Here is a 20,137-nt window from a genome sequence, read left to right on the forward strand (position 1 = left end):
CCTCACCACGTACCCCACTCCACTCTACCCCCTCCAATCTATCCCACTCTACTCCAATGTACCCCAGTCTACCTCACCCAACTCCACTTCGCAACAATCTACCCCATTCCATCAAATCTACTCGACTCTACTACAATTTAGCCAACTGCAATCTCTTCCACCCCAATTTACACCGAACACTTCACCCCACCCCAATTTACCACAACACTCCAATCTACACCACTTCAATATATCCCACCCTACTCAAATCTACACCACTGCACCCCAGTCTACTGCACTCCACTCAAATCTTGCCCACTCTGCTCCAATATACCCCAGTCTACCCCACTCCTAGCCAATCCACTCCAATCTAGCCCAATCCTCCTCACTCCAATGTACCACAATCCATCCCACTCCACTCCAATTTACCCCACTCCTCTCTACTCCACTCACAACTATCCCGCTCTACTCCAATGTACCCAAATCTACCTCACCCACTACACTTTGCTACAATCTACCCCAATCTACTCCACACCAGTCTACCCCACTCCGCCCAATATACCCCACTCTACTCCAATCTACCCCACTGCAATCTATTCGGCCCCAATTCACACACCACACTCCACCCCACCCTAATCTACCATACCACTCCAATCTACCCCACTTCAATCGATCCCACCCTACTAAAATCTACCCCCTGCAACACATTCTACTGCACTCCACTCAAATCTAGCTCACTCTGCTCCAATATACCCCAGTCTACCCCACTCCTCTCCAATCCACTCCAATCTATCCCAATACACCTCATTCCAATATACCCCAATCCATCCCACTCCAATCCAATTCACCTCACTCCACTCTACTCCACTCCAATCTACACCAGTGTAATTTACCACCATCTAACCCACTCCAGTCTATCACAAATCTACCCTATTCCACTCCAATTTACCACACTCCAAGCCACCTAATCTACCCCACTCCCTTCTACAAGACTCCACTCCAGTCTACCCAAATCTATCCCACTCCACTTCACTCAAATCCACTCCACTCCAATCTAACCCACTCTACCCCAATCTACCCTACTACACTCCTCTCCAGTCTACTGCACTTCACTCTTTCCTAATCTATTTCACTCCACTCCAAGCTATCCAACTTCACCCCACTCCATTGCAACCTACCCGGCCCCACTCTACCTAAATCTAACCCACTCCAGTTTACCCACTCAAATCCACTCAATCTACCCCACTTCACTCTATCCCAATCGACCACACTCCTTTACACTCATCCCAATCTACTCCACTCCGCTTTACTTCAGTCTACCACATGCTACTCAAGTCTATCACTGTCCAGTCCAGTTTAATCTAACCAACTCCATCCCAATCTACCCTACTACAAGCAACCTCGCTCCAATCTGCCCCACTCCGATCTACCATAATCTGCCCTACTGTAATCTACCCCACCTCATCCCAATCTACCCTACACCACTCTATCCAACTCCACGCCCACTTTGCCTTATATAGCGCGCTGAATCTCTAGCTCGCTGTACACCACTTCCCTCCTGAGGCACAGCCGGGAGAGGAAAAACGCTGCTAAATTGCCGATTTTGCACACTTGGAAACTGTTTTAAATTGCTTTTAAAAATACTTGTATTTTACCTGCCTTCCTTAGAGCGGAGCTAGCGCTCAGAGGGAGTGTCTGACAGAGCCCTCCTCAGCCGCCATCGGCCACGAGGAAACGAGGGACACGCCCACATTGTAGCCACGCCCACTTTGCCTTATATAGCGCGCTGAATCTCTAGCTCGCTGTACACCACTTCCCTCCTGAGGCACAGCCGGGAGAGGAAAAACGCTGCTAAATTGCCGATTTTGCACACTTGGAAACTGTTTTAAATTGCTTTTAAAAATACTTGTATTTTACCTGCCTTCCTTAGAGCGGAGCTAGCGCTCAGAGGGAGTGTCTGACAGAGCCCTCCTCAGCCGCCATCGGCTACGAGGAAACGAGGGACACGCCCACATTGTAGCCACGCCCACTTTGCCTTATATAGCGCGCTGAATCTCTAGCTCGCTGTACACCACTTCCCTCCTGAGGCACAGCCGGGAGAGGAAAAACGCTGCTAAATTGCCGATTTTGCACACTTGGAAACTGTTTTAAATTGCTTTTAAAAATACTTGTATTTTACCTGCCTTCCTTAGAGCGGAGCTAGCGCTCAGAGGGAGTGTCTGACAGAGCCCTCCTCAGCCGCCATCGGCCACGAGGAAACGAGGGACACGCCCCCCTACCCTTCCTATAATTATGTGCATGCACAGGAAGCGCAGCGGACGAGCGCAGCGGGCGCGACGAATGCGCGCCGAGTCCGGGCCAAGGGCCAGTTCCCCTGCCCTCCGAACAACCGACCGCTTATGTTACAGTGCGGACCTCCTTTACAGCCTGAGGGCCTCCACGGTCAATTATAGTTGTCACAAATACTCTGCAGATACTCTACCCCAACTCTGTCCAGAGTGTTACAAGCTCCTTAAGCCTACCACCACTCCCAAACTGCTCCACCACTTTCGGATGTTCTTGCTGAACTGCCGCTCCCTACCTAAACACACAGCTGAAATAATGCTGTTAATAGAAGAACTCTCCCCCGACATTCTGTTTTTGACAGAAACCTGGCTCTCCCCGGCAGCCGATCCAGCCATAATAGCTGCGCTCCCCGCAGGCTTTCAAATCCTGCGCCAGGACCGGTTAAAAGGGAGGGGAGGAGGCCTAGCTATAATACATAAAGAGCAGTTCAACTGCAGAGTGGTCACCGAAACCATTCTAGACTGTGAAAGCCTCACCTTCAAAATTGAACTGTCCCCCAATCAGTGCCTTTCAGGCACTTTGATCTACCGACCTCCAGGGCCCCCGAGGCAGTTCCACGTTAGCCTACCCACTTATGTATCCGAACGTATTAATACTTCATCCAACTTTATCCTGCTGGGTGATTTTAACTTTCACTTTGACTCGCCCTCTGACCTTACCGCCTCGACTCTAACAGGCGACCTAGCAGCCTTGCTGCTCTCACAACGAGTCACCCTGCCCACACACGAAAAAGGCCATCTGCTCGACCCAGTTTTTAGCAACTGCCCCAACCTCCTAACTTGTCCTCCCATACCCCTTCCCTGGACGGACCATTTTCTGATCCCCATCAATTGGACCATTCTCAAACCCCCCGAACCTATCCCTACTACAAGACTCAAGAGAGCCTGGACCCATCTTATGATTGATAATTGGACCAATGCACTCACAGAGACCCAACCCTTGGTCACGGATAACCCTGAGCCAGCTTATCAGGCCTACGTCAATTGGATTTCCCAATCTCTTGACATTGCCCTTCCGAAAAAGGTAATCACTCTTAAACGCCTCCACAAAACTGCCCCGTGGTACACGGAGAATCTGAGAAACCAAAAACGATGCTGTAGGAAACTCGAAAGACGCTGGCGAACCGATTATTCATCGGTACATAAAACTCTCTACCGAGAAGCTATCAGCAACTACAAAAGCCAGATAAAGGAAGCCCAGGCCTCCTACTTCTCGGAAAAAATTGTCCTTGCAAAATCCAAACCGAAGGAAATTTTCAAAATCATTAAACAACTAACCAAACCCCCGCCCAGCCTACCAATGGACAAACCCACTTCTCACTGCAACAAAGTTGCCGAATTTTTCCATCAGAAAATTAGTTCAATCTACTCGGCTTTCCCCCCGATCAACCCACCTCCGTTCATTACACTTTCACACCCCGTTGAACCCGTTCTCAATCCTCAATCACCCACGCTGTCCCATTTTCCCCCATTGGAACTTGTCTTGCTGGAGTCTCTAGCACGCAAAGTCAAATCCGGTTCTCCGAATGACCCTGCCCCCCCAGAGATAATTATGGCCGCTGCACAAACCACTCTACCTATACTAAGGGACGTCCTAAACACCTCCATCTTCACGGGCATAGTTCCCACAGTCTGGAAGCAGGCCATGGTGAAGGCCCTGCTGAAAAAGCCCAGCCTGGACCCCACAGATATGAGCAACTACCGCCCAATATCCCTGCTCCCCTGGGCGAGCAAGGTCCTGGAGAAATACATAAACCTCCAGCTTACCAACTTTTTAGAAACCCATCTGCTCCTGGATCCCACCCAAACCGGATTTAGACCTAAACATGGGACCGAGACCGCCCTCCTCATGGTCACCGAGGAGGCCAGGAAAATCTTAGATCAGGGAGGATCAGTGGCAGTGATCCTCCTTGATCTTAGTGCGGCCTTCGATACGGTCAGCCATGTCACCCTGCTGGACCGTATGGCCCAGGTCGGGATTAAGGGCAAAGCGTGGACCTGGTTCCGGTCCTTCTTGGAAGATAGATCTTTCCAAGTGTTTGATGGCGATTCAGCTTCCACCAGCATCTCCCTGAATTGCGGCGTCCCCCAAGGTTCCTCTCTGAGCCCGGCACTTTTTAACCTGTACATGAGACCACTAGCTGATGTCGTCCGTCCGTTTGGGATTAAGATCATCTCCTACGCGGACGACACGCAGCTGGTGGTCTCCCTGACACAGGAGACCAATCTCCCTGTACAGAGCGGCCTCAGAGAGTGCCTAGAGGAGGTAAAATCCTGGATGTCCCAATCATCTTTAAAATTAAATGGAGATAAGACCGAGCTCATGGTTCTCGGCAACTCGGTCCCCAGCCTCCCGCCCACCCTTTGGCCACCCAGTATGGGCCCCATACCTATTCCCAAAAACAGCATAAAAAGTCTGGGAATATGGATGGACAACTCTCTCTCCTTTGGCGTACAAGCCACCAAACTCTCGGCTACCTGCTTTGGCATCATGAAGATGCTTAGGAAAATTCTCCCCCTCCTTCCCATGGAAGCCAAGCAAGCAGCGGTACAAGGCCTGATTCAATCTCGCCTCGATTTTAATAATGTCCTTTACCTCGGAGCCCTGGAATCCACATTGAGGAGGCTACAGATTGTACAGAACTGCGCCGCACGTCTGCTACTTGACATCCCTCGCAGACAGTCAGTAAGGTCTGGGTTGGTCTCTCTTCACTGGCTACCAGTACGCCAAAGGGTTTTGTTCAAAGCCATGTGCATATCCCATCAGTCCTTCTGGAACTCTGGCCCCATGATCACACAGGACCTAATCCTTCACTATAGGCCCAATAAGAACCTAAGATCCAACCAGTCCTTCTTGGCAGTCACTCCGAGAGTAAGGAGATCCAGATCTGGAGGTAGGTCTTTCGCCTATAACGCGGCGAGGGCCTGGAACTCCCTCCCATTGCACTTAAGATCCAACTCTAATCACACGACTTTCCGCAAACAACTAAAAACCTTCCTATTTCATCCAGTTTAATTTCCCCTCCCTCTGTTGTGTTTTTTGTTTTTTTTTCTCTCTGGTCGGTTTTGGTGTTTTCAGCGCTTGGACGCCCTCGGGCAACAATTCGCGCTTTACAAATCGACATCCAATCCAATCCAATCCAATCCACTCCAACCTCCTCTACTCCAATCTACCTCAATCTACTGCAATCTAAACTACCCCACTCTTATCTATCTCATTCCAGTCTACCCCACTCCACTTCAATTTACCCTACCATAATCCACCCAATGGATGCCACTGCAATGAACCCCACTCCACCCTAATCTACCCCACTCTAATCCTCTCCACTCCAATCTACCCCACGCCACTCCAATCTACTCCAGTCCACTGCATTCCACTCTACCCCGATCTACCCCATTCTACTCCCTTGTACCCCAATATTTCACACTCCACTCTACCCTGATCTACCCCACCCCACCCCACCCCAATCCAATCTACCCCACTCCTCTCCGATGTACCTCACTCCAACCCAATACAACCCAATTCAATCTTCCCCACTCACCCACTCCAATCTACCCCACTACACTCCATTTTAACCCAGTTAACCCCCTCTACCCCACCCCAATCTACCCTACTCCAATCTACCCCTTTCTAATCTTCCCCACCCCAATCTACCCCGCTCCAATGTTAATCGCTCTAATTGACATTAATCTATCACAATCTACCTCAGTTCATCCCACCCCACTGCAATCCATTCCACTCTACCATACTCCAATCTACCACACTCCAATTCAGTTTACCCAACTCCATTCAAATCTACCCCACTCCGTTCCAATATACCCCACTCCACCCCGATCTAGCCCAATTCAATCTACCCCACTCACCCATTCCAATAAACCTCACTCCACTCCAATTTAACCCATTCCACCCCAATCCACCCCATCCCAATCTACACTACTCCAATCTACCCCTCCCTAATTCACCACACCCCAATCTACCCCACTCCAATGATAATCACTCTAATCTACCCACTCTACTCAATCTATCCCACTTCATCCAACCCCACTGCAATCCACCCTCCTCTACCATACTCCAATCTGCCCCACTCCAATCCCATCAACCCCACTCCCCTCCAATCTACCCAACTCCAATCCACCCAACTCCACTCTACCCCACCTCACTCCAGTCATCCCCACACTATTTCATTCTACCCTACTCCAATCAAACCAATCGACCGCACTCCACTACACCTTAATCTACCCCACTACACTTCACCACAGTCTACCCCACTCCACTCCACTCTTCACCAATCTATCTCACTTCACTCCAATCTCAACTCCACTCCAGTATATCCAAGCCCACTCCACCCAACCCTACTCCAATCGACCGCACTCCACTACACCTTAATCTACCCCACTACACTTCACCACAGTCTACCCCACTCCACTCCACTCTTCACCAATCTATCTCACTTCACTCCAATCTCAACTCCACTCCAGTATATCCAAGCCCACTCCACCCAACCCTACTCCAATCTACCCACTCCAATACACCCAATATGACCCAATTTGCCACACTCTATTTTACTCTACCCAATCTACCCCACTCCACTTCACTCAAAACTACCACATGCCACTCAATTCTACCCCACTCCAGTCCTAACTAACCCACTTCACCCCACCCCACTCCAATCTACCCCATCTACTCTGCCACGCTCCAATCTATTCCACTCCAATCTAGTCCAATCTACTACACTCCAATACTCTCCACTCCAATCTCCCCCATCCTAATCCAATCTACCCTACTCCAATAAACCCCATCCCAATCTACCTGACAGCACTCTATCCAACTCCACTCCTACCTACTCCACTCAAATCTGCCCCACCCCACTTCAATATACCCTAATCTACCCCACTCCAAACTACATCACTCCTATCTACCCCACTCCAGTCTACCCCACTCCACTCTACTCCACTCCACCCTAATCTACCCCACTCCAATCTACTTCTCTCCACTCAAATCTACCCCAATCCAATCTACCTCACTCCAGTCTACCCAATTTACTGAAATATTCCCCGATATATCCCAAAATATCCTACTCTAATCTACCCCACTATGCTCTAATCTACCTCACTCCAATCTACCCCCCTCCCCCAATCTAGCCCACTCTACTTCAATATACCCCACCCCACCCCAACCTACCCCAATTTAATCTACCCCACTCTCCCACTCCAATCTACTCCACTCCAATCTACTTCTCTCCAATCTACCCCACTCTATCCCACTTTACACCAATCTACCCCAACCCCAATGTACCCCACCCCATCTCAATACAACCCACACCACTCTAATCTAACCCATTCCCCCAAACTACCCCTTTCCTCCAATCTACCCCACTCCAATATACTCCACTCCAAACTACCTCAAACTACCACCACTCCATTCCATTCTACCCTACTATAATCCACCCAATCTACTCCATCCCACTCCACTCCAATCTGTCCTACTTCTCTCCAGTATATGACACTCCACTTCAGTCTACTCCAATCCACCCCACTCTTCCCCAATCTACCCCACTCCACTCCAATTAACTCCAATATATTCCGCTACACTCTACCCCGATCTACTCTACTCCTATTAACCCCACCCCAATCTACCCCACTCTAATCTACCCCAATGTATTCCACTCCCTTCTGCCCCACTCCACCCCAATCTACCCCACTTTACCCCAATTCAACCTACCCAACTCCAATCTGCTCATTTCCCCCACTCCAGTCTACCCTACTACAATCTACCCCAATCCACCCCATTCCATTCTACCCCACTCCACCCCTGTGTCACTCTATGCTAATCTACCCCACTACACTCACCTCCAATCTACCCCATTCCACTCTACCCTAATCTACCGCACTCCAATCTACTCCACCCCTACCCACTCCATGCCACTAATATTTAGCCATACTGGTGTACAGCATGACTATAACACATTGCCATAGCCAACAGCTCTCACATAGGCGAGGCCTAGTTGCTCTGCCGATGCTTGTTAATGTACACCATTACACTCTAATGTGTCTGTCTTGGGTGCAGGGGGATAGAATCACACCCTATGGTAATGTGCATTTTTGGGTTTTGGTGGTAGGTCCGGGCACTGCTCTATTACTGGTGGTTGTGGGTGAAGGGCACTGGCATTTTTGGGGGGAACCGGAACTTATTTTTCATCATGAGGCTTTGATCCAAAGCAAGAGAGAGAAATTCAGAAAGAACAAAGCAGAGAATGATAGGAAACGAGTGACAAAGGGTGAAAGCAGAAATAAACAAGCACTGGCTAAGCCAATAGATGTGGTGTTGACTGCCAGCCTTTTTGGTTTGTCTTTGTTTTTTTTGTTTTCTCTTGGGATTTGTAGGATGTTATTGTTGGATTAGCTGCCAGGCCCTTGCCAATATGTTAATTTAAAAAACAGTGACTAAATGGAAACCATTTAGTCTCACAAGGCATACATTGCTATAGTAATCCTTGCCACTGAAGGGAATTACTTTGGGCGTGGATGTGCTCCTTGTAAAAGGGAACAACGCTGTCACTCACAATGAAGTTCGCCAGTGAAGTGCATTGATCCATAGTCCCATGGTATATGATACGAGGGACAGAATTTAAATATGAATGCCACTACCATAGACCAATTTATGACAGGTGCTGGCGGTAAGCCCTCTATAAGTATATCATACATATAATTTTAGTGAAATCAAAAGGTCTTGGCAAATGCCAGATCTAAAATCTAAAAAAGAGACATGAATTGTGAGGTGAGGAAGAGAGAGGCATGAGGTGGAATCAAGGTTAGGCAGCCTTAGCACTCGGCATCCCACCATTCTGCGACAATAATGGTCTCCTAAGAAAAACTTTAGGCCTCTACACTTATATTTTTTCAAATTAAACACTGGCAGGGAGAGTTTAACTCATTGAATTATTATTTCTATGGCTGGCAATTTCGAAATAGTATTAAAATATAAAGGAACAGCATCATCAACATGTCAAGGAAATATTGCGACAATTATGTGTGTATTGGCAGCACAGCACGCTTACATAACATGAACTACTTTTACAGACAGGAGAATTCTTGAGTCATGTGATCACACAATGAACTATTGGAATAGAAAGATGAATGGTACAGACTGTGCTCAACAAGTCTACCCGTATATTTGTCAACAATTGAGGGTTTCCATGGCTATGCTAATTTGCATAGAAGCATAATAGCCAAGTATTCTAATCTGGTGTCACTGCTAACTTAATTAATTAGAAAAGAGTTGAGGTTTGCATGAGGTGAATCGGCAGAGACATCTGTTCAGAAGTTCAAGGAAGTCTTTGTTCTACACCTGTGCTGCCACAAATTGATTAAGCCAAGAGATTTGTATTTGGAAGCATGCTTCGAATATTACAGAGGCAGCTGTATTGTCGGGGACGCTTCCAGATGTTTCTTTTTTTGTAGAAGGTTGAATGCTGCAGACTGTAATTGTTCAATTTTCACTGAGGAGTAATTTGTGATTCAAGGAAAGAGTGGGGAGCTGTTGGGAATGGCATGGCGAGGACACAGAGCAGCCTCAGAGGAACACAAGATTGAATTTGATGTATTTAAAGACGCCGAAGTGAATAAATCAAAGGCAGGCGCAATACATCCAATGCAGCTACTTTCAAGGTTTATCCGTAAGAGCTCCTTTCAGGGAAGCTACAGGAAGAGAAAAGCCGGTGCACTGTCATAAACACAGGCAAAGAATTCAATCGGAAGGAATAGTTGAGTCACTGGGTGGGCTGCTGAAATGATATTGTCGAGTGAAAGAAGTGCTGTTGCTACAGAGACCTTGAGATTAATGAGTTATGAAGCAGGTGATTTTCAGATAGAAGTTAATTTTGAAGTTCTGCAGTGAGGACCTTATTGGCCCCGAGAGGCAAAATCACATGCTCTGGTTGGTTGTTGTGGTCTTGCGAGGCTTGTGGGGTTTGTGCACATGCAACATTGCCTTCGTAGAAATCTAGAAGCCGGGTATGACTGATACAAGCTGCACCTCTGGATTAAATCACTAAACCTCCCGCATCACAGAAAAGCCTGAGGTCTTCAAAGTAGACCTATGTACTAATAGTTATCATTTGGCTGGCTATAAATGTCATTCATTCGGCCTTAGAATGAACCCACACATTTTTTTAAACAACTAGGGGCCTGATTATGATGACGGGGAGACCACCACCAACAGGCTGTCGGTGGCGGTCTCCCCGACATCGGTGACTGAATCACCATTGGCCAGATTATGATGGCTGTGTGTTGGCGGTCAGAAGGACCGACCGACCCAGTCCTGATGGTCAGAAGCATCCCGACAGCCTGGCGGACCGCCCTCCATCCCCAGAATGGCGGCAGTGCCTGTCAGGCACCGCCACGGGGATTACAATATCCCTTTCTGCCGGTTGTTCTGCGGGGGTCAACTTGCAGTGAAATGGCTGGCGGAAACGGATTTGGGGGCCCGTAGACGGCCCCCCTTACCCCATGGGGCTGGAACATGGGCCCTGGGGGGCACCTGGGGTGCCCCCCTACATATCCCTGTACCATGTGGCAGGCACCGCATCGTGCCTGACACGTAGTGCAGGGATATGTAAACACCCTATTTTTGGTATTGCGGCAGGGGCTGCTGACCGCATCACTGCCGCAATACAAAATATAGGCAATGCGACCGTCGTGGTGGCGTTCGCACTGTAATTCGGAGTGGGGGTAGGCCACCTCGTGGGCAGCCGGTCCCCATTCCGAGAAGATGGCGGACGGACTTAAGTTCATCTGCCATCGTAATGAGGCCCCAAGACACTGTTCATGGGAGTCCACCTTTTTTGGTGAGTGATCGAGGAACACGGTCAAGGTCCTGCTTTGGAGAGCATTGCATAACATATTGAGAAAGTAAATAGATTTTTCTAAAGCCGTCAAATATAAGAGACTCAGGACCTGGCTCTTCGACGTAGATACAGTGCCCAGATACCCCTAGGGGTGACAGTTTTGCACTGCTGATTGATGTCAGAGGTAAGGATACCACTGGTTCACAATTTCATGGGACAGACCCAGCTTCCAAACCCTTGTCTCCTACTGACTTCTGCCCTACAAGCCTTTTGCCCACCCCACCCCTCACCGCACCAAACTGAGGTGCTGCCCAATCCACCCCTCCCCCATGCCCTGCTCTCCCCAAATCTGTAGATTCATGTCATGCTACTGCACTCTCCTCCATCTGTCAAGACGGCCTGCAGTGAGCGCCCCTGCGCTCCAATGAGTAGCTCGTGGGCTATACGTAGCAGGACGGCAAAGGCCATTGGCTGGTGCTAAAGCAGTGTCAGGGTGTATGACGTAACGATTCTGAATCTTTAAAAAAAGCTGCGGGAGGCTGTCAGTTGCTGAAGCTATACCTGTTCATATTCCCCCACTAGTATCCCATCATAATGAGAACCGCCAAAACTCTCCTTTCCATCTTTGAGCAATCAGTTTGCAGCTCAATCCCATTTCAATCACGAGGAAGAAATGTTTCATTTTTAAATTCATAAATTTTGTTCGTCGAAAAAGAAATCTACAATACCTCAAATTGAATCATACGGAAAGTATGTCTCCGGCTGTATGTCACTGTGAGAGGAAACCAATGCAAATTACAATTCCCGGCGTGCATCGCTCAGTAACACAGAAACTGCTGGTGTCAGAAGGACACATGGAAAGGAGTAACAAGCCCTTGAAATAATATCTGCACAGGTTTATTAATATTCACCCAGTAAACCAGCCTGGCCTCCTCCAGGGCAATCTCTGAGAGGGACAGAGAAGGTAGAGTACCACCAGTTTGAGAGTTTAAGGGGCATACTATCAAGCACGGTGATAAAATTATCGCCGCCTTAAAACGGCACTAATGGGCTTGATAATATGCTCGATGGAATTCCAATTGAAGCCCATGTTAGACGTCCTTCCCAGTCTTGATAATATGCCCCCAAGGGTTTTGCAGATGCACATCTGGAGATGGACTATGGTTCACATGTAGTCTTGCAGTGCAGGGCACTGTCTGCCAGCTAGACTGGGCATTTTGGGTCTAACGTCTGAAACCATTTTAGTCGCAAACCCTGTGAGTTTATGAATCGCAGGGTTTGCAACCACAACATGTTATTTTACTGTCTGCTAAACCCCTTTTGCTGTTGGGAAAAAACCTTTCTCAATAAAGAAAGAATTTTTGAAACTCATTCCAAAAAAACAATTAGGAAGCGGTTGAATGGGGCGTATCAATGGTTTGTGACCACAACTGCTGCCATAAACTGATGAAAACTCCTCAATGGGGGTGATAACTCATTTGCAAAGGGGAAACTGATCTGGGCAGCTTCCCCTTTGGAAACTAGGTCAGACGGATGCGCAGAAGTAGGCAGTGGGTCATGGCACTACCGAATGCTACCCCTGATGTCTTCCCAAATGGCAAACATTTTTATTTTTAAAACAGCACCTTAAAAAAACATGCTTCGAGATACAAATGCAGAGTTAGTGGTCGGTTGTACATTGACTATGTATTCCAATGTCTGCAAGCCAAGAGCACAGATACTGACAGTGCTTAATTTGAGCCGGGGCTTTCCGGTGCTAAGCACCGGCACTTAATTGGTTTCCGGTGCTCAGCACCAGCACCTAATTGTCAACACCATGCATAGAACAGTCTACCACATGGTGGCGCTGCTCACCTAATTTAGAGATGAGCAGAACAACCGTTGTTTAGGAATACAATATATATTAAAATTGCAAATACCTGCCCCCAGCCATTGATTTAGCTTTGGGGACCTGGAATAATCTGAACTGTCACATTTACATGCGAGAGAGATGATTAGTTGCTGTTTTGGCAGCAATGACAAGGGTGATGGGTGGTGCAAGCTGCAGTGGCCTAACAGTCAGAGCCCTGGCATTTAATATTTTACAAATTAAGCACTGGATACTGGTCACTAATCGAGGACTTGTTCCTTGGACAGACAAACCTTGTAACCTCCTGGCCTATAGTTTGACCCTTGCCTATTAGCATATGACATTATAAACGTTATAGGGAGAGTGTGGCAAACCGGATAATAAGGTCCCATCAGTCCGTAAAGCTAAGATAGGTGGGGCAGAAACATGTTGACCACTAGTATAGTGATGAAGGAGGTTTCCTAACGAATTACCCCAGAATTGTATAGGTTGGTATAGGTAAATGAAAATAATTAATGGTTCACTAATACAGGTTTAATAATTAGGGGCCTGTTTAGAATGCATATATCCACAATCGCTCACAATATGATTTTCGCCTTGCTGCTGAAATACTTGAGGCTTGCCAGGAGACTGGTGTGCTGCTGTTCCTGATTATCTGCAAGTAGTCACAGAGTTGATGGCTGAAAGATCAATAAAAATAAGTTCCCAAGTAAGAGTTAGCCCCGCAACTTGTTTGCTGGTGACTAGAGTGACCCCGATGGTAAAGCATCTCACCTAGTGACTGGGGGGGGGGGGGGGGGGGGGGGAGTGGGGATCTGTGTTTTCTTATATTTTTTTAAATACACCAGATCAAAATCCTCTTGACGGATCCAGTATCTAGTTTTTTGTGGGCGACTGTGTAGCACTATACAAAAAAATGAATGATCATACTTCTCGTTTCTGAATCGCGCACTCCACTCGGTGAATCATTTTGCCTACTGCGCGTCAGCGTGCCACAGAAGGCCACTTCTCATCGCTAAGCGCTGCATTTTCCCATCACGCAAATGTGTACTTCATTCCATAATGTATAGGATTTGTTGTTTTTCTGTTCTTCTTTCCATAAAAGCCATCACCCCTACAGTTTGTCATAGTTAAAAGGGGATTTGTGCAGAGATAATATTTTCTAAAAGGGAAGTATCAGCTGAGGCCTGGTTCACCTGCTGTTAACATACATCCATGCCCCTGAAAACACAAGCAGGGAACAGAGCGGGGTTAAAGTAAATGACAGCCATTTTGTGTGATGCTTTTAGATGGTTTGAAAGGAGCGACTGTCCTTCTTTCACCTTTCCATATTGAAAGGAAAAAGATCTGTGCTATTTCTCAGCAGTGCTACAATTATGAGTGTCTGTCTTGAAGTCCGAATGGGGCTGATTACGTCACTTCCCAGCCCCATCGGAATTAACAAGATCCGCGACTCTGGGGCAGATTTACAAGCCCCTTGCGCCATTTTTGCGTCACTGTTCCCATGTTAAAAGTAACACAAAAGTGACCTTCTGACCCTTGAGGTCACTGTAGAAGTATGGACCTTCGGGGAGCTCCGTGTCTCCTCCTGCTCAGACAGATAGTGCACGTTTCTTTTCCTCGAGTATTAGTGCCTTACAGTGGGGTCCTTCTTGGTCTGTGTTTACAAGGAGCTAAAAAGGGCGGGGCCACATACACTGCACAGACAGACTGAACTTCATAATAACACTTGCTTTTGTTGTTTGCTTTCTTTGCAGGGTAAACAACCCAGAACGGCAGTTGTTACTCCAAAGAAAGAAAGGGAAAAGAACTAAATAAAAAAAAAAGAATGCATTTCCCAACGTGACCGGAGCAAGAAATGTGACTTGGGTGTGGAGATCTCGTCTTAGCACGAGCGCAGAAGTGACGTCAGTAGAGGCTGACCTTTGAACCGGAACAGAAAGATACCGTCAAGGAAACCATGGAGGCCTCCTGCAAGCCTGCACCATGAGGAGGGGGAATCTTGTACAGAGAGAAGGAAGACAAGACCTTCAAACAGAGAAGCCAGAGTGCAGAGGGGCCATAGGACAGAGAAACCACAACACGTGAGAACTATAGCACAGAGCAACCATTATACATAGGAGACAAACACAGGAAAGCCATAACACAGAGAAAACACAGCGCATAAGAACCAAAACACAGAGGATTCACACCTCTGAAGAACCATAACACCAAGGATCGACACACTGGCAGTCATTCCTCACAGAAACCTGTAACTCTCAGAGACCATAACCCACAGGAAAAGTAATAAAGAGAAAAATACCACAGACAAATCATAAAACAGAAGAACGTCACAGAGAAGAATCATTGGAAAGAAAAACTACAACAGCGAGAAATCATAACACGGAGAAGCAAAGAGCAACGATTAAATTGAAAGGCGTCAAAGAAATAACATAAATAACACTAGCGATCTCTAACACCTATGAAGCGGCAAACCATAGCACAACAAGACACTTGAATACAGAGGAACAATAACACAGAGGTAGATCAGGCTTAAAACCGAAAACCCATAGCACAGAGAAACCACAAAACACAGGATCCTAACACACCTTCACCATAAGAGTTACAGACAACTCCAGAGGAACCTTGCCTGTAACACACAAGATCCTCTATACAGAGTATCTATGTCAAGGGAGTGCGGAATGGAATATAACCCCTAACACAAAGAAAACACAAATACGAAGAATCACAACACAAAGAAACCACAAAACACAGGATCCTAACACACCGCCATAAGAGTTACAGACAACTCCAGAGGAACCTTGCCTATAACACACAAGATCCTCTATACAGAGTATCTTATGTCAAGGGAGAGCTGAATGGAATATAACCCTTAACACAAAGGAAACACAAATACGAAGAATCACAACACAAAGAAACCACAAAACACACCGGCATAAGAGTTACAGACAGCTCCAAAGAGCATTGCCCGTAACACACAGGATCCTCTGCACAGGATATCTTCATCAAAGGAGAGCTGAACGGGATATAACCCCTAACACAAAGAAAACACAAATGCGAGGAATTGTAGCACAGAGAAACCAAACCATAACATAGAAGACCTAAAACAACAGGTAACATAACACTGAGACACCAACATACAGAAAACCATAGCATGGAGAAACAAACTAACTCCCTGAACCCTAATGATAAATTGTTGCCAGGCAAACACAGACCCCGGAAAAACAACTTGTGTGTAGAGTCCTGTGTGTCCTCACTTGGTGGAAGCATTGAACTGGGCAGCAGGTGCTCTGGCAGTGAACAGTCTGACTCCCAGAGTGGTCGCACAAAGCTGTGCAAGACTGAAGACAGAAATGCAAGAAAACATACAATTAAAGCCAAGGTTGGCGTTGAAAGCAGCACAGCCAAGACGGAAGGGGGCTTGTATATGGCGGTGCTGAAACCATTTGGGTTCCGAATCTTAAGGCGCTGCCCAGTGCCCGCTGTCAATGTTTCTGCACACTATCTGAAGAAATCTAGACCTAAGCAGGGAACTGAGTCTGAGCAAGAGAGTCAAAGACCCCCCAAGCAGAGGGTGAAGAAGACCACAGAGAACCATCTGGAAAACACTGACAACGAGGCACTGAGGGCATGGCTGAGGGAGAAGAAGATCCTGCTGAGGAGGGAGAGAACTGCCGAGAGGAAGCAAAAGAGGCTGGAACGAGAAAAAGAGAAGGAAAAGGCAAAAGAAAAACAACAGAAAGAAGAGATGTCTGAAAGGGAAGTACGGCGGTGGATGGAAAGGAAAGTAATGGAGAAGGCCCTGAGCAGAAGGTTTCTTGAAGGCCTCAGCCTGAGTCATCCAACTCACCCCAGACAAATGGGGAGCATGCCGTTTACGACAGGACCAAGGCCCATGCAACCAAATGCAGGAAACACGATGGCCGGCGTCGAGGACTTACGCACACATACAACACCCATGCCTACAGCCACAAGTGCAGTGAAGGATGAGACCCAGAGCTTGAGTGAACTACCAAGACCAGTGCTTCCAGCAGCAGACAGTGTGGACGTTCATGGTGGAAGCTTGTTTGAAATATCTGAAGTCACTGCTCTAGCAGAGGGTGTGCTAAATGACATCATGGTAGAGGATACGGAAACACCCATAGGGTCCACCCTTCAAGCAGGCAGCATGGAGAACAGCCAGAGCGGTGACTCAAGACAAGACGTCGGGCTAAGGCTCCCATCGGTTCGACAGGTGCAGAACCACCAGGAAAGTCGCGAAGGGCCTACAGAGTGGACGCTGTCAGTAAGGACCCGGACAAGGACAACCAGGAGAATTCTAACAATGACATAACAATAGCATGGCACGAGATGGACACTAACGCCGAGAGCGGTAAAACACTTACAGGTTCAGAAAGCTTTGGCAACGCAGACATCACTACAGAAAACCCTCAGAAATGGCTTTCTTTCCCGTCAAGCAGGACCACAAACTCCAGTAACGAGAAAGATAACGAATCCTCCAGCCCAACACTTTCAGCAATGGGTAATGTGGGTGAACTGGCAATGTTCACACTTCCCGCAAAGGGTAAGGGACGCCGCTGCACAGTAGACTCCAAAAAGCTTCTAAGAAAAGCTGTAGGTGAGAGTGTCTGCAGCAAGGACACAAGTATATGAGTGAAAAAAGTAGTACCGAGGAGGCACTTCCAGAGAAAGCGAACTGCAATGGTGTCATATTGTCAGATACAGAGACTGAGCCGAACAGCTGGGACCAGGACTTGGAAGTGATGGAGAATTTGGAGGTCGACAGCTCACTTCACCACTGGTGTCACTGTGAGGACATAAGCACACGTTGGGTCCCAGAGCACATGCATAAGAAGGCAAAATGCCTTGGATTAAGTTGCTACTTGAGCGCATGTGCAAATATTACACTTACGCATACATAGGAGTTGGGGAAACATTGAATAAATGAGGGACATGTATACTGCTTATGCTGTCCTATTGGCAGCATTACAAGCTGCCGACACAATTTAACCTCACCAATATTTGCTACAACACAATGTGCGGTTTATAAATATACACTTTTGAAGCAAAAACAAACAAGGCAAACTGGACGGGTGCCACCTTTGAGGCTTAAATACCCCAGTGGAAGACAAGGGGAACTCTTGCCATTCCAAACAAGCATTGGCAAATGCATTATGTTTCGCCTACGTGGTTAATAATAATTTTTTTGTTGTTGTAAGTTTTAGCTTGGTAAGCAGTTGTGCAATACAAGTTAGCAAAACTTCATAAAAGTGTTGCGACTTGTTTATTGAGAAGGCCAATATGTTGTGCAGTAACTGGTGGTAATATAATGCAGGAGATTAGGTAATTGCTTTTTTTGATTAAATCCTTGGCGCCAATACCACTGAGCCGCGCGCTTGCCAGTTTAGCCTGAGGGAACCTGAAGCACACTCCTCGAGGGTGGGGGTGCTTGTACACTGAACTGCGCAGTATTGTCGAGCCTGGGGCAACCTGGGGCTATGGGGGCACGGGGAGGGCATTGAGGTTATGGTTCGTGAAGTGCTCCCACTGTTTAGGACAGAGAGGGTCTGGGTATAGTGACATAGACCCGCAAGGGATTCCTAATTCAGAAGATGCATTTTCCTTTCCCTTCTAAGACCACAGTAGGCATTTTATAAAGAAGCACTTTCCAGAGCTTGGGTTCTTTTTTAGCTGTTGTCTGTTCGTGGCATGTGGAACACATTTTGATAATTGGCTCACAGGGAGTCTCCTGAGGTGTGGACTATCATATTGTATTCATTTGTGTCTTTGCAATGAAGGAGTTTGTAAGGAGGCAGTGTGTTTTTGGAACGCAGCTTAGGCCTTCACAGGCCTTCCAGAGTTTTACCCTCCTCCCATTCATCAAACAACACCTTACCCCTGATCACACATGAAGAGAAAGGTACGAGAAGCTGATATATGGCCGAGGCACGAAGAATAACACACGTTGAAGCCCTAACGACGCACCCATCGTGATTGGAAATGTAGTGTGAGTTGAAGATTTGCCCATAAAAGAGCCAAACCTTAAGCTAATATGGAAATGTCAGTGTCTATGTGCATTTTTGGAAGAATTACATTAAGTTCTGAAGAAGCAACTTTTTTTCAGTTGTGCATTGCAAATGGACTGAATTAAAAATGTTAACTTTGTTTGAATTTAAAAAAATGAGCTCCGGTCAGTTCGGACCAGTCTTGTAAATCTTCATACACATCACCGACCGCCCTAAATATTTTCTTTAAATTACCAAATCTACTCTCTTTTTTATCTGGAGATCAGGCAAGGAGGCTAAGATCACAGGCGATTTCCTTCATGACTAGTGTGTAAGTGGTCTGTATATTTTCCACACTTTGAAATTATCTCCTGGTGTTGAGATTACATTTTCAGACAGTGCAGTACTGCTCACTTGTCTCTCAACCCATCGGCAATAGCAGCCCTGCAGCCTACATAGTTTCTCAGAGTCTCCAACTAGACTTGAAAAGGCAAGCAGACACCCCAGCAAAACCTCCCAGCTACCCTCCTCATACCCCAACCCCTAACCATTATCCTAAACCCACTTTCAGTACCCAAAGTACTATACTCACCGGCAATCACAGCCCGCAGTCTACATAGCTCCTCAGAGTCTCCAACTAGACCCCCCCTACCAACAGCCGACCCAGCACAAGGTGAAACTGCTCATTAACAGGAAATGAGTCAGTGCCTAAGAAACATCCCACAGGCATAAAGCAGGTTCTCATGGAAACAAAAGTGCATCCAGGTCCCGAAAATTTGCAAACAGTCATGCAGAACGATAATTCTATCTGTCAGTGCACATCTCCCAAACTTCCTGTAATCCAAATCAATGACAATCTGCAACTACACTGGGAGGAGGTAGAATGGGTCAAGAAGAAAAACATCACTCTCGTTCTCACCCTTCTCACCCTAGAAAAGATGTACATGCCCAGGACCACATGCACTGGCTCCTCTTCCAGCAGAAAACATATCTTCAATAGTACAGGCACATCTCCTTGACACAACAAGCTTCACCACCCGAGAAGAATGAATAATCACCTCTCTGCAGAAGAGATGAACACTCTGCTAACTTACTATAAGGACACATAAAGAT

The 20,137-nt window shown here is 47.1% G+C and overlaps 1 pseudogene across 1 annotated transcript in view; it reads left to right on the forward strand.

Annotated features, from left to right (window-relative positions):
• Positions 1–17,964, forward strand: part of LOC146854889 (uncharacterized) — a 68,365-nt pseudogene extending 50,401 nt beyond the window's left edge. Inside the window, exon 2 of the transcript XR_014981242.1 lies at positions 14,777–17,964. The product of XR_014981242.1 is annotated as an uncharacterized LOC146854889 (transcript). The remainder of the gene's footprint in view (positions 1–14,776) is intronic.
• The last annotated feature ends 2,173 nt before the right edge of the window (positions 17,965–20,137 follow it).

The sequence above is a fragment of the Triturus cristatus genome, chromosome 4_1 (genome assembly GCF_964204655.1).
Source record: "Triturus cristatus chromosome 4_1, aTriCri1.1, whole genome shotgun sequence".
NCBI lineage: Eukaryota > Metazoa > Chordata > Amphibia > Caudata > Salamandridae > Triturus > Triturus cristatus.